At 38.9% G+C, this 10,576-nt stretch overlaps 1 protein-coding gene and 1 non-coding gene across 2 annotated transcripts in view; both read left to right on the top strand.

Moving 5' to 3' along the window:
- Positions 1-10,576, top strand: part of LOC102473643 (protocadherin gamma-A12) — a 105,772-nt gene that overhangs the window by 37,016 nt on the left and 58,180 nt on the right.
- On the top strand, positions 8,370-8,476 carry LOC114004565 (U6 spliceosomal RNA). The gene has a single exon (XR_003546690.1). It is a non-coding gene; the product is annotated as a U6 spliceosomal RNA (small nuclear RNA).

The raw sequence follows: 10,576 nt of genomic DNA, 5'->3' as shown, positions 1-10,576 counted from the left end.
GGACAAGCCAAGCCACCAGGTTCAGGCCTCGAGCGATGGTCAGCCATGTGGGAATCCAGAGCCCTTAGCCACCATGCCACCTGCCAGCCCCAATCTAAAATAGAAAATATAGATTTTAATGTTAATGTGGTAAATAACACAGATTTAAATTTTTGTTATGTTTTATTAATCTTTCATTTTTTGGATATACCCACCTTTATCATATATTTGCCTTTTCTATGTTGCTGGATTTAGTATGCTAATAGTATATAAAGGAATTTTGCAGATATGTTTATGAAGGATATTGATCTGTAGTTTACTTTTTTCCTAAAAAATATTTTATTTAACTTCATTTATTTACTTTTATTCGACAATAGAGGAACAAAGCAAGAGCAAGAGAGAGAGATAGAGAGAGAGAGAGAATGAGAAAGCAAGCTGCCAAGTCCAGGACTCAAACCAGGTCGGCCATGTGGGAGTCCAACACCCTTAATCACCACGCCACTTGCTGGCCTTAATAGTTTAGTTTTCTTTAAATTTTTTTTTTTATTTATGGTAAGAGTGCATACATGAGAGAGGGGGTGTGGTCATGCTGTGATTCCCTTCCTCCAGTCCTCCAGGCTGACTGATCTTAGGCACTCACATATGTGCCCAGTGTATTTCAGGTTGACGGGGCTGGGGAGTTGAACGACAGTCCCCACGAGGATATAACTTCTCTTGAGCAGCACATTATCAGTTGGCCTTGTAGTTTATTTTTCTTATGATTACTTTGGCTTATTAGAAAATAGCCTTTGGGGGACCAGCAGATGGTGTAATGGTTATTTCACTGGACTCCCACACGGCCAACTGTGGTTCAAGTCCCAGACCTAGTGGTTTGAAAGTCATGCCAGGTGCGTGTACATGTGTGCCCAAAATTCCAAGAGGAGAATGGAAGTGAAGGGATTGTAGCATGACTAGCCCCCTGGGGAGTGACTTCTTGTTTTCTCTGTCTCTCTCTGTCTCTTAGTGAACACATGTGCGGTGTAACAAAAAAACTCTCTCTCTAAAAAAAAAAGCCTTTGGTTTCATTGGTTTTTCTTTATTGTTTGTCACTGTTTTATTTTATTAATTTTCACTCTCATCTTTAATATTTTTTTACTTCCACCTAATTGTGTTTAGTTTATTCTTTTTCTGGCTTCTTAAAGTTAAAGCTTAGACCATTGACTTTATGTTTTTATTTTTCCTAATATAAACATGTAAAATAAATTTTCTTCCTGGTTTCTATATCCAACAAATTTTGGATATTATGGTTCCATTACAATTCAGTTCAATATATTTTCTTTTTCTTAAAGACTCACTGAATGGACAATTTTTAAAGAATTTTGGGGGACCAGCAGTTAGCATAATGGCTATGTCGCTGGACTCCCACGTAGTCGACCGCAGTTCACGTCCCGGACCTGGTGGCTTAAAACTCACACCGGGCACGTGTGCGTGCGTGCCCAAGATCCCGAGAGGAGAATGGAGGAGAAGGGATTGCGGCGTGACCATCCCCCCGAGGAGTGATTTCTTGCTTTCTGTCTTTCTGTCTCTGTCTGGCGAGCGCATGCACCCTATAGCAAAAACCTCGCCAAAAAAAAAAGAATTTTTAAATTTAATTTTATTTCTTCATTCATTTATTTTAATTTGACCAAGAGAGACACAGAGAGAGAGAGAGGGAAAGTGAGAAAGCAAGCCACTAGTTCCAGGACTCAAACTGTGATTGGCCATGTGGGAGTGTCCAGCACCTTAACCACCACACCATCTGTTGGTCCCCAGTTCACACCATCTGTTGGTCCCCATTTTCTAATATGCCTTGCAGTTTCTTCTTTGACCCATATATATTTTTAAAATTGTATTGTTTGATTTCCAAATATTTGAAGATTACGCAAATATATTTTTGTCATTGAGTTCTTATTTAATTTTATTGTGATCCAAGAATGTGCATTGTATGGTTTCTATTTTTTTAATTTGTTAAAACTTTTTTTTTTAAGAGATTTTTTGTCTTAGGGCACGTGCGCTTGCTGGGAAGAGACAGAGACAGAGACAGTGAGAGAAAAAGTGAGAACTCACCCCCCCAGGGGGGTGACCACACTGCAATCCCTCTCTTTCATTCTCCTCTCAGGATCTTAGGCACGTATGTACACACACCTAGTGTGAGTTTCAAGCCACTGGGTCTAGGACTCAGATCATGATCAGCCATGTGGGAGTCCAGCAACATAACTGCTACACCATCTTTTAGCCCCTGTTAAAATTTGTTTTATGGAACAGAATATGATCTATGAGGGACTTTTAAAAAGCTAATGGAAAATAGAATTAAATTCTGAATTTATTTTGCTACAAAAAACTCAAAACCCATCATGTTTTAATAGGCATTTTCCATGAACTTGAGGATACCTCTTATTATTGTGAATGCTCTTCAAAAAAAAAAAAAAGCTAGAAGGTATGTTCAGTAGCCAGAGAGAGACACACACGGAGAGAGGAGAGAGTAAGAGTGAGCAAAGATAAGACTGCCCCCTCTCCCCGCCACGTGGGATAGTCACACCACTATCTCTTCTCTTCCGTTCTCCTCTCAGGACTTTAGGCACATACACACACATGCCTGTGTGTTTTTCAAGCCACCAGGTCTGGGACTCAAGCTGCTCAGTCAGCTGTGTGAGATCCAGCCGCCTTACTCACCATATTACCAGTTGGCCCCTGTTATTTTAATTTGCCAGAGGACATGTGCACTTGCCAGAGAAAGAGAGGGACAGAAAGAAAGCAACCCCCAGTGGGGCTTGGTCACACGACAATCTGTTTTCCTCCATTTCTTTATTTCGTCTCGAATTTGAGTACACATGCACCTGATGTGTCCTTCAAGCTCCCATAGCCAGGACTCAAACCTTGTGGTTGGCCATGTGGGATCAGGCTTCCTTAACCAACTGGCTGTAGGATTGGCCTGTTATTTTTCTTTTTCTGTCTGCAGGGTCAGTAGTGATAGTCCCTGTTTTATTCTAGGTCCTAGTTTATCAATCTTGCTAGAATTTGTCAATTTATCGATTTAATCGATTTAATTGGTTTTCAAATAACCAGCTTTTGTGTTATCTGTGCCATCTTTTTCTATTTCGTTCTGTTTTCAATTTCGTTTATTCATTTTTAAAAATAGATTTACTGTAGGACCAGCAGTTAGCGTAATGGCTATGTTGCTGAACTCCCATGTAGTTGACTGCGGTTCAAGTCCTAGACCCGGTGGCTTAAACTCACGCCGGGCGCATGTGCGTGCGTGCCCAAGATCCCGAGAGGAGAACGGAGGAGAAGGGATTACGGCGTGGCCATCCCCCCTGGGGGGTGATTTCTCACCTTCTGTCTCTCTGTCTCTCTCTGTCTGTCTGGTGAGCGCACATGCCCTGTAGCAAAAACCTCTCAAAAAAAAAAAAAAGGTTTACTGAAATATAATTTATATATTACATATCATAAACTTCATTCATTTGGGTACATTTTAGCAAATGTGTACACTCGTGCAAGCATCCCTGTGATTCAGTCTTGAAACAAATCTATCACCTCAAAGATTTCCTTTTTGTCTGTTTTAGTCAATTCCCACTGCCATACCCGTGGAAACACTGATCTGTTTTCTGTCTCTATAGTTTTCCCTTCTCTAGAAATCTCTCTTTTTTTAATTTAAAGAATTATTTGTTTTATTCCATTTGTTACTATTATTTTTAACTTGACCAGAGAGAGACCGAGAGAGAAAGGGAAGGAGAGAAAACAAGCTGCCAGGTCTGGGACTTGAACTGCGGTTGGCCATGTGGGAATCCAATGCCTTTAACCACCACGCCACCTGCCAGCCCTGAAATTTCATATAAATATAATGATATAAAGTGTTCATCCATGTATGTATCAGCACTTCATTTCTTTTCTTCATGTGGAATGTCCCATTTTCTTTATTCATTTATCCATTAATGAACATTTGAGTTGTCCCCAGTTTGTTTACTATTTTTGAAATGTTGCTATGAACATTTTCTGCTGGTCATCGTATAAACATATATTTTAATTTCTCTTGGATGTATCATGGATACCTACTTTTTAAAAAAAAATTGCTAGAAGGCATGTGCACTCATGCGCATGTTCATGGATACTTGAAAACAATATGTATTCTAGTATTCGGTGGCACGTTCTATAAATGTCAGTTAGGTCCTATTGATGGTATTGCTCACTTCCTGTATATCCTTGTTAGTAGTTCCATCAATTGTTGAGCGTTCTATAGGCTGTTCCTTTCTGTATATCCTTGTTAGCAGCTCTACTGATTGTCAAACTATTAAACTTTCCAATTATAATGCTGTATTTGTCTATTTTTCCTTTTTATCATTTTGATTCATGCTCTGTTGTTAAATATATATTTAAGGTTACTACGTTGGGGCTGGCAGGTGGCATGTTGGTTAAGAGCGTTGGACTCCCACATGGCCAATCGCGTTTGAGTCCCGGACCTGGTGGTCTGCTTTCTCACTCCTCCCACCCCCGTTCACTCTGTCCTCTCTCTGGTTAAATTTAAATAAATCAATAAAGATAAATGAAATGATTTTTTAAAAATATATAACTATGTCTTCTTGGCGGATTGGCCTTTTATTATTATGCAGGATTTCTCTTTGTCTCTGGCAATTTTCTTTGGGTAAATAGATATTTAAGATTATTAAATCTTAAGGCCGGCAAGTTGGTGGTTAAAAGCACTGGATTCCCACATGGCAGACCATAATTTGAGTCCCGGACCTGGCAGCCTACTTTCTCCCTTTCCCTTCCTCTCTCTCTCTATTTCTCACTGGTCAAAGTAAATAATAATAATAATAACAAATCTAATTAAATAAATAAATTGTTATTTTATTTAAAAAGATTGTTAAGTCCTCTTGATACTCGAAAAATTTATCTTTTCATCATTTTGAAGTGTCTTTTTTTAAATCTCTGCTAATATTTCTTGCCCCAGGCCTACTGTTTTCTGATGTCAATATAGTCACTCCAGCTTTCTTGTAATTAGTGTTTGTGTGTATATCTTTTTAAAAAAAAATAATTATTTATTTTATTTTGTATTTATTCATTCATTTATTTTTTAATTTGACCAGAGAGAGAGACAGAGGGTGAGAGTGAGAGAGAGAGGACGTGAGAAAGCAAGCCATCTGATTCAGGACTCGGCCATGTGGGAGTGTCCAGCACCTTAACCACCACGCCACCTGCTGGTCCCTGTGTGTATATCTTTTACCACTCTTTTCTTTTTTAATTATTTCTTTTTATTTATTGATTGATTTTTAGAGAGATTTTTGCTATAGGGGCACTTACACTCACCAGAGAGACAGAGACAGACAGTCAGAAAGTGAGAAATCACCCCCAAGGGGAGATGGCCACACCACAATTCCTTCTCTTCCATTCTTCTCTCAGGATTTTATGTATACATGAATGCACGCATGCCTGGCAAGAGTTTAAGCTGCTGGGTCCAGGACTTGAACCACAGTCAACTATATGGGAGTCCAGTGATATAACCATTACACCATCTGCTTGTCCCTATTTTTATTAATTATTTTAAGTTTACTATAGGACAAGTGTTTTCACTGGAGAGAGACAGAGAGGTAAAGTTCCAGCACCTTAACCACCATGCCAACTGCTGGCCCCATATCTTTTACCGCTTTTTATATAGAGAGTGCATTTTTTTTTGACAGGATGTAGTTGAATCTTGCTTTTACATTCAGTTTTAAAATCTCTGTCTTTTAATTTTTAAAGGTGCAGACCATTTGTATATAATGTGATATTGATATAATTTGGATTATATCTACTATTTTACTCTTTCTTTTCTTTTTATCTCCTTTGTTGTTTATTCTTCTTTCATTTTTCCTTAACCTCCTTTTAGATTGAGCATTGTTTTATATTCTATTTTGTCTGTGGTATTAGTTTATTAGATATCTTCTTTGATTCTCTTTTTTAGAGGTTTTTGCCTTAGGGTATATGCACTTGACTGACAGAATGGGGGAGACAGAGATAGTGAAGGGGAAAGTGAGAAATCACAGGATGGCCATTCCACAATCCCTTCTCCCTTCTCCCTTCTTCTCCTGTAATCTTGGGTAAACGCCCATTCGCACCCACACCTGACTTGAGTTTCAAGCCACCTGACTTGAGTTTCAAGCCATTGGATTCAGACTGTGAACCATGGTCAGCCATGTGGGACTCCAGGAATGTAACTTCTACGCCATCTACTGGCCTCTCTTTGATTTTTTTTTTAGAGGTTTTTGCTATAGGGTGCGGGTGCTCCCCAGAAAGACAGAGAGAGACAGAGAGACAGAAAGAGAGAAATCACCCTCCAGGAAGGATGACCACGTTGCAATCCCTTCTCCTCCATTCTCCTCTCAGGATCTTGGACATGCACACACATGTGCCCAGTGTGAGTTTAAACCACCAGATCCGGGACTCGAACCATGGTCAACTACATGGGAGTCCAGTGACATAGCCATCACGCTAACTGCTGGTCCCCCTTCTCTGATTTTTTAAAGTAGTTACTCTAAGGTTTACAATATGCATCTTCAACTATTATCATCTATCTTCAAATATTATACCACCTAATATAAAATGTAATTATAGGGACCAGCAGATGGCGTAATGGCTACGTCTCTGGACTCCCATGTAGTCTACTGCAAATCAAGTCCCGGAGCTGGTTACTTAAACTCATGACCGACACGTGTGCATGTGTGCCCACGATCTCGAGAGGAGAATGGAGGAGAAGGGATTGCAGCATAGCCACCACCACCACCCCCCGCCTCGGGGGGTGATTTCTCGCTTTCTGTCTCTCTATCTCTTTCTGGCGAGCACACATGCCCTATAGCAAAAAATTCTCCAAAAAAAAAAAAAAATGTAACTATCTTATAACTATATACCTCCACTTCTCTTCAATGGCCTTTGTGCTCTTGTTGTCAAACATTTTACTTCTGCATATATTGTAAGTTTCATGATATATTATTTTTGTTTTAAATAATGGATTATGGGGACCAGCACTTTGCATAATGGCTATGTCGCTGGACTCCCATGTGGCTGACCTCGGTTCAAGTCCTGGACCCAGTGGCTTAAACTCATGCTGGGTGCATGTGTGTGTGTGCCCAAGATCCCGAGAGGAGAATGGAGGAGAAGGGATTGAGGCATGGCCATCCCCCCTGGGGAGGCGATTTCTCACTTTCTGTCTCTGTCTCTCTCTGTCTTTCTGGCGAACACACGTGCCCTATACCAAAAACATTTCCAATAAATGAATGAATGAATGAATAGGAACCAGAAGGTGGCATGGTGGTTAAGGCGCTGGACATTCCCACAGGACCGACCATGGTTTGAGTCCTGGACCTGGTGGCTTACTTTCTCACTTCTCTCTCTCTCTTTCTTTCTATGTGTGTGTGTGTGTAGTCAAATTAAAATAAATGAATGAATAAATAAAATTAAATAAATAATTATTTGAAAAAAATTAATGAATAAATAAACAAATAAAGTTAAATCAAATAATCCTGGTGGATATAGTATTCTAGGCTGACTTTATTTTCCTTGCAATACTTTAAAGTTATTGTCCTCTCTCTTTTGCCTTACATTGTTTCTGATGCACAATCTACAGTCTTTTTCATCTTTGTTTTTCTATATTTAATTATTTTTTTCTCTAGCAACTTGATATTTTTCTATACGAATGATTTTAGCAATTTGATTATGAAGGACCTTGGTGTGTTTTCCTTTAATGTTTATCTTACTTTGGGTTCATTGACCAACTTACTTCTGTGGATTTACAATTTTCTTCAAGTTTAGAAATTTTGGTGCCATTTTTAAAAAATTTATCTCTCTCTCTCTCTCTCTCTCTCTCTCACACACACACACGCACGCACACACACACACACACACACACACCTCCCACTCAGTTATAGGACTTCAGTTTTACTTATGTTAGACTACTTGATGTTTTCCCACAGGTTCCTCAAGCTCTGCTCTTTTTCAGTCTTTTTTCTCTGTGTGTTTCAGTTTTGATGGTTTCTTTTGCTGTGTCTTCAAGTTCAGTGATCTATTCTTCTTCAGCATCTAGTCTGCTGTTAAATCAACTCAGTAATATTTTCACTTCATTTCAGTTCTGGAAGTTTCATTTGATTTTCATTTTTCCCCATTTCTCTCATTATCTCCATGTTTTCCTTTAAATCCTTGAACACATTTATAATTATCTGTTTTAAAGTTCTTGCCTGCTAATTTTGTCACCTCTGTCATTTCTAATGATGATTTTCTTCCTGGTTTTGGGTTATAATTTGCAGCTTATTTGCATGTTTAATAATGTTTTTACTGGATACCAGACATTATAAATGTTACATTGTTGAGTATTTGGATTTTGTTGTTGTTAAGAAGTATTGAAGGTGCTCACTTCGGCAGCACATATACTAAAATTGGAACGGTACAGAGAAGATTAGCATGGCCCCTGCGCAAGGATGACATGCAAATTTGTGAAGCGTTCCGTATTTAAAAAAAGAAAAAGTATTGAAGTTTGTTTTAGAAGGTAGTTAAGCTTTTTGCAGACCAAGTTGATCTTTTTAAGGCTGTTTTTAAACTCTATTAAAGTAGGCTTATAGGGGACTGGCAGGTGGCATGGTGGTTAAGGGCACTGGATGCCCACATGGCCAAACACGGTTTGAGTCCCAGACCTGGTGGCTCACTTTCTCACTTCTCTCTCTCACTCTGTCCCTCTCTGATAAAATAAAAAATGAGTAAATAAATAAAATTAAATAATTCTTTTTTTAAAAAATAGGTGTATAGTAGTCTTTGCCTTGGACTAGTTTAGCCCTACTACTAAATTCTGACTTTTTATTTTATTACTCTGAGTGTTCATCAGGATCTCTTTATCCTGGCTAACTGGAATTCAAGCATTTCACAACCTTGTGTGACCTGCAGGAATTCCTCAACTAATTGCTCCCTGACAGTTTTCTTTGTCCTACTTCAGAAGGGCCTTGATCTCTGCATGCTCAGATTATTATTTAGTCAACGACCAAAAGGGATCCTTATCCACATTTCTGGAGTTCTCTGTGTAGCTTCATTCTCTCCAGCACTCTGTCTTATCCTGGCTGCTTCAGTTTCCCTAACTTTAATCTTGTCCCGTCACTCAGCAAAGTCATGATGTTAATCTTGGATTTTCTCTTTTCTGCCCTATAATCTGAAAGTTGCCTCTAGGCAAAAAGCTGAAGATCCTATTATAGTTTGCAGATCTTCATTTGCTTCCCTGAATTAAATGAATTATAATTTTGTGCTGCCTTTTGAGCCAATACCTAAAAGCATTTTCCCATATTAGTTTCCTAGTTATTTATAGTGATATGGCTAGGGACATGGTTGAAAGCAAAAGTTTTCACTTTACTTTTGGCATTAGCAATATACTCTGGATATGATTCTGTATCAATTTACAGAAAGCTACAGTTGTTATAAATTTACTTATTTATTTTTCCTGTGACTGAGAGAGACGAAGACAGAGTGACAGCACCCTAATAGGGTCTTTGATACTACAATCCACCCCAACCTCAGCCAACCCCAGATCATGGGCACATCTGTGAGGCATATTTGAGACTGGCGGTGTCTCTATATGTGAACCTAGAATGAGTGGGGTTTACCACTGCACCACTGTAAGACCTAAAATCCTTTTATTGTTATTATTATTATTATTATTAGTTTAGCTATACGGGAGTGGAGAGACACAGGGAAACAGAGAGAGAGAGAGGGAGAGAGGAATCACTTTCCAGGGGGATGACCACACCATAATCCTTTCTCCTCCATTTCCCTCTCTGGATTTTGGACATAGAAACGAATGCCCCCAGCACAATTTTCAAGCTGCCGGGTCTGAAACTTGAACTGCACTGTTGTGAGATCCAGCTGCTTTAACCTCCATACAACTTGCTGGCCCAAAATCTTCATTTATTAAAAAAGATTTATTTATTTGGGAACAACAGACAGTATAGTGGTTATCTCTTTGGATTCCCACATAGTCTACTGTGGTTCAAGTCCCAGACCCAGAGGCTTTAAACTCACATTAGGCATGTGTGTGTGCATGCCAAAATCCCAAGAGGAGAATGGCAGAGAAGGGATTGTGACATGGCCATCCCCCCAGTGGGGGGGGGGTGTTCTCATTTTCTATCTCTTTGTCTCTCTTTGTCTTTCCAGAGAGCATACATGTCCTATAGAAAAAAATCTCTCTCTCTGTCAAAAAATAAATTATTTAATTTCATTTATTTATTATTATTTTTTAATTTGACCAGAGAGAGAGAGGGAAAGTGAAAAAGTGGTGAGCCACTGGGTTTAGGACTTGAGCCCTGGTTGGCCATGTGGGATCCAGCACCTTAACCACCACACCACCTGCCAGTCCCCAAAATCTTCATTTCTAGAAATAGTTTCTGAATAAAAAGAAAAATAACTTTAAGAGATTTTATTATGTGTGTATATGTGTTATTATATGTTTAGGCAGTCTATAATTTGTCATTTAGGTAGTTATCAGTATTTTTGCAATTACAAGTAATGTTGTAATGACTCACCTGGTCTATATGTATTTTTGTAATTTTTTTTTTTCTTTTTTTTTCCTAATCTT

Source organism: Tupaia chinensis, unplaced genomic scaffold, assembly GCF_000334495.1.
Source record: "Tupaia chinensis unplaced genomic scaffold, TupChi_1.0 Scaffold138644_1, whole genome shotgun sequence".
In the NCBI taxonomy this organism is placed as follows: domain Eukaryota; kingdom Metazoa; phylum Chordata; class Mammalia; order Scandentia; family Tupaiidae; genus Tupaia; species Tupaia belangeri.
Note: the sequence above shows the minus strand (reverse complement) of the source record. Positions and strands in the feature narration are given on the sequence as shown.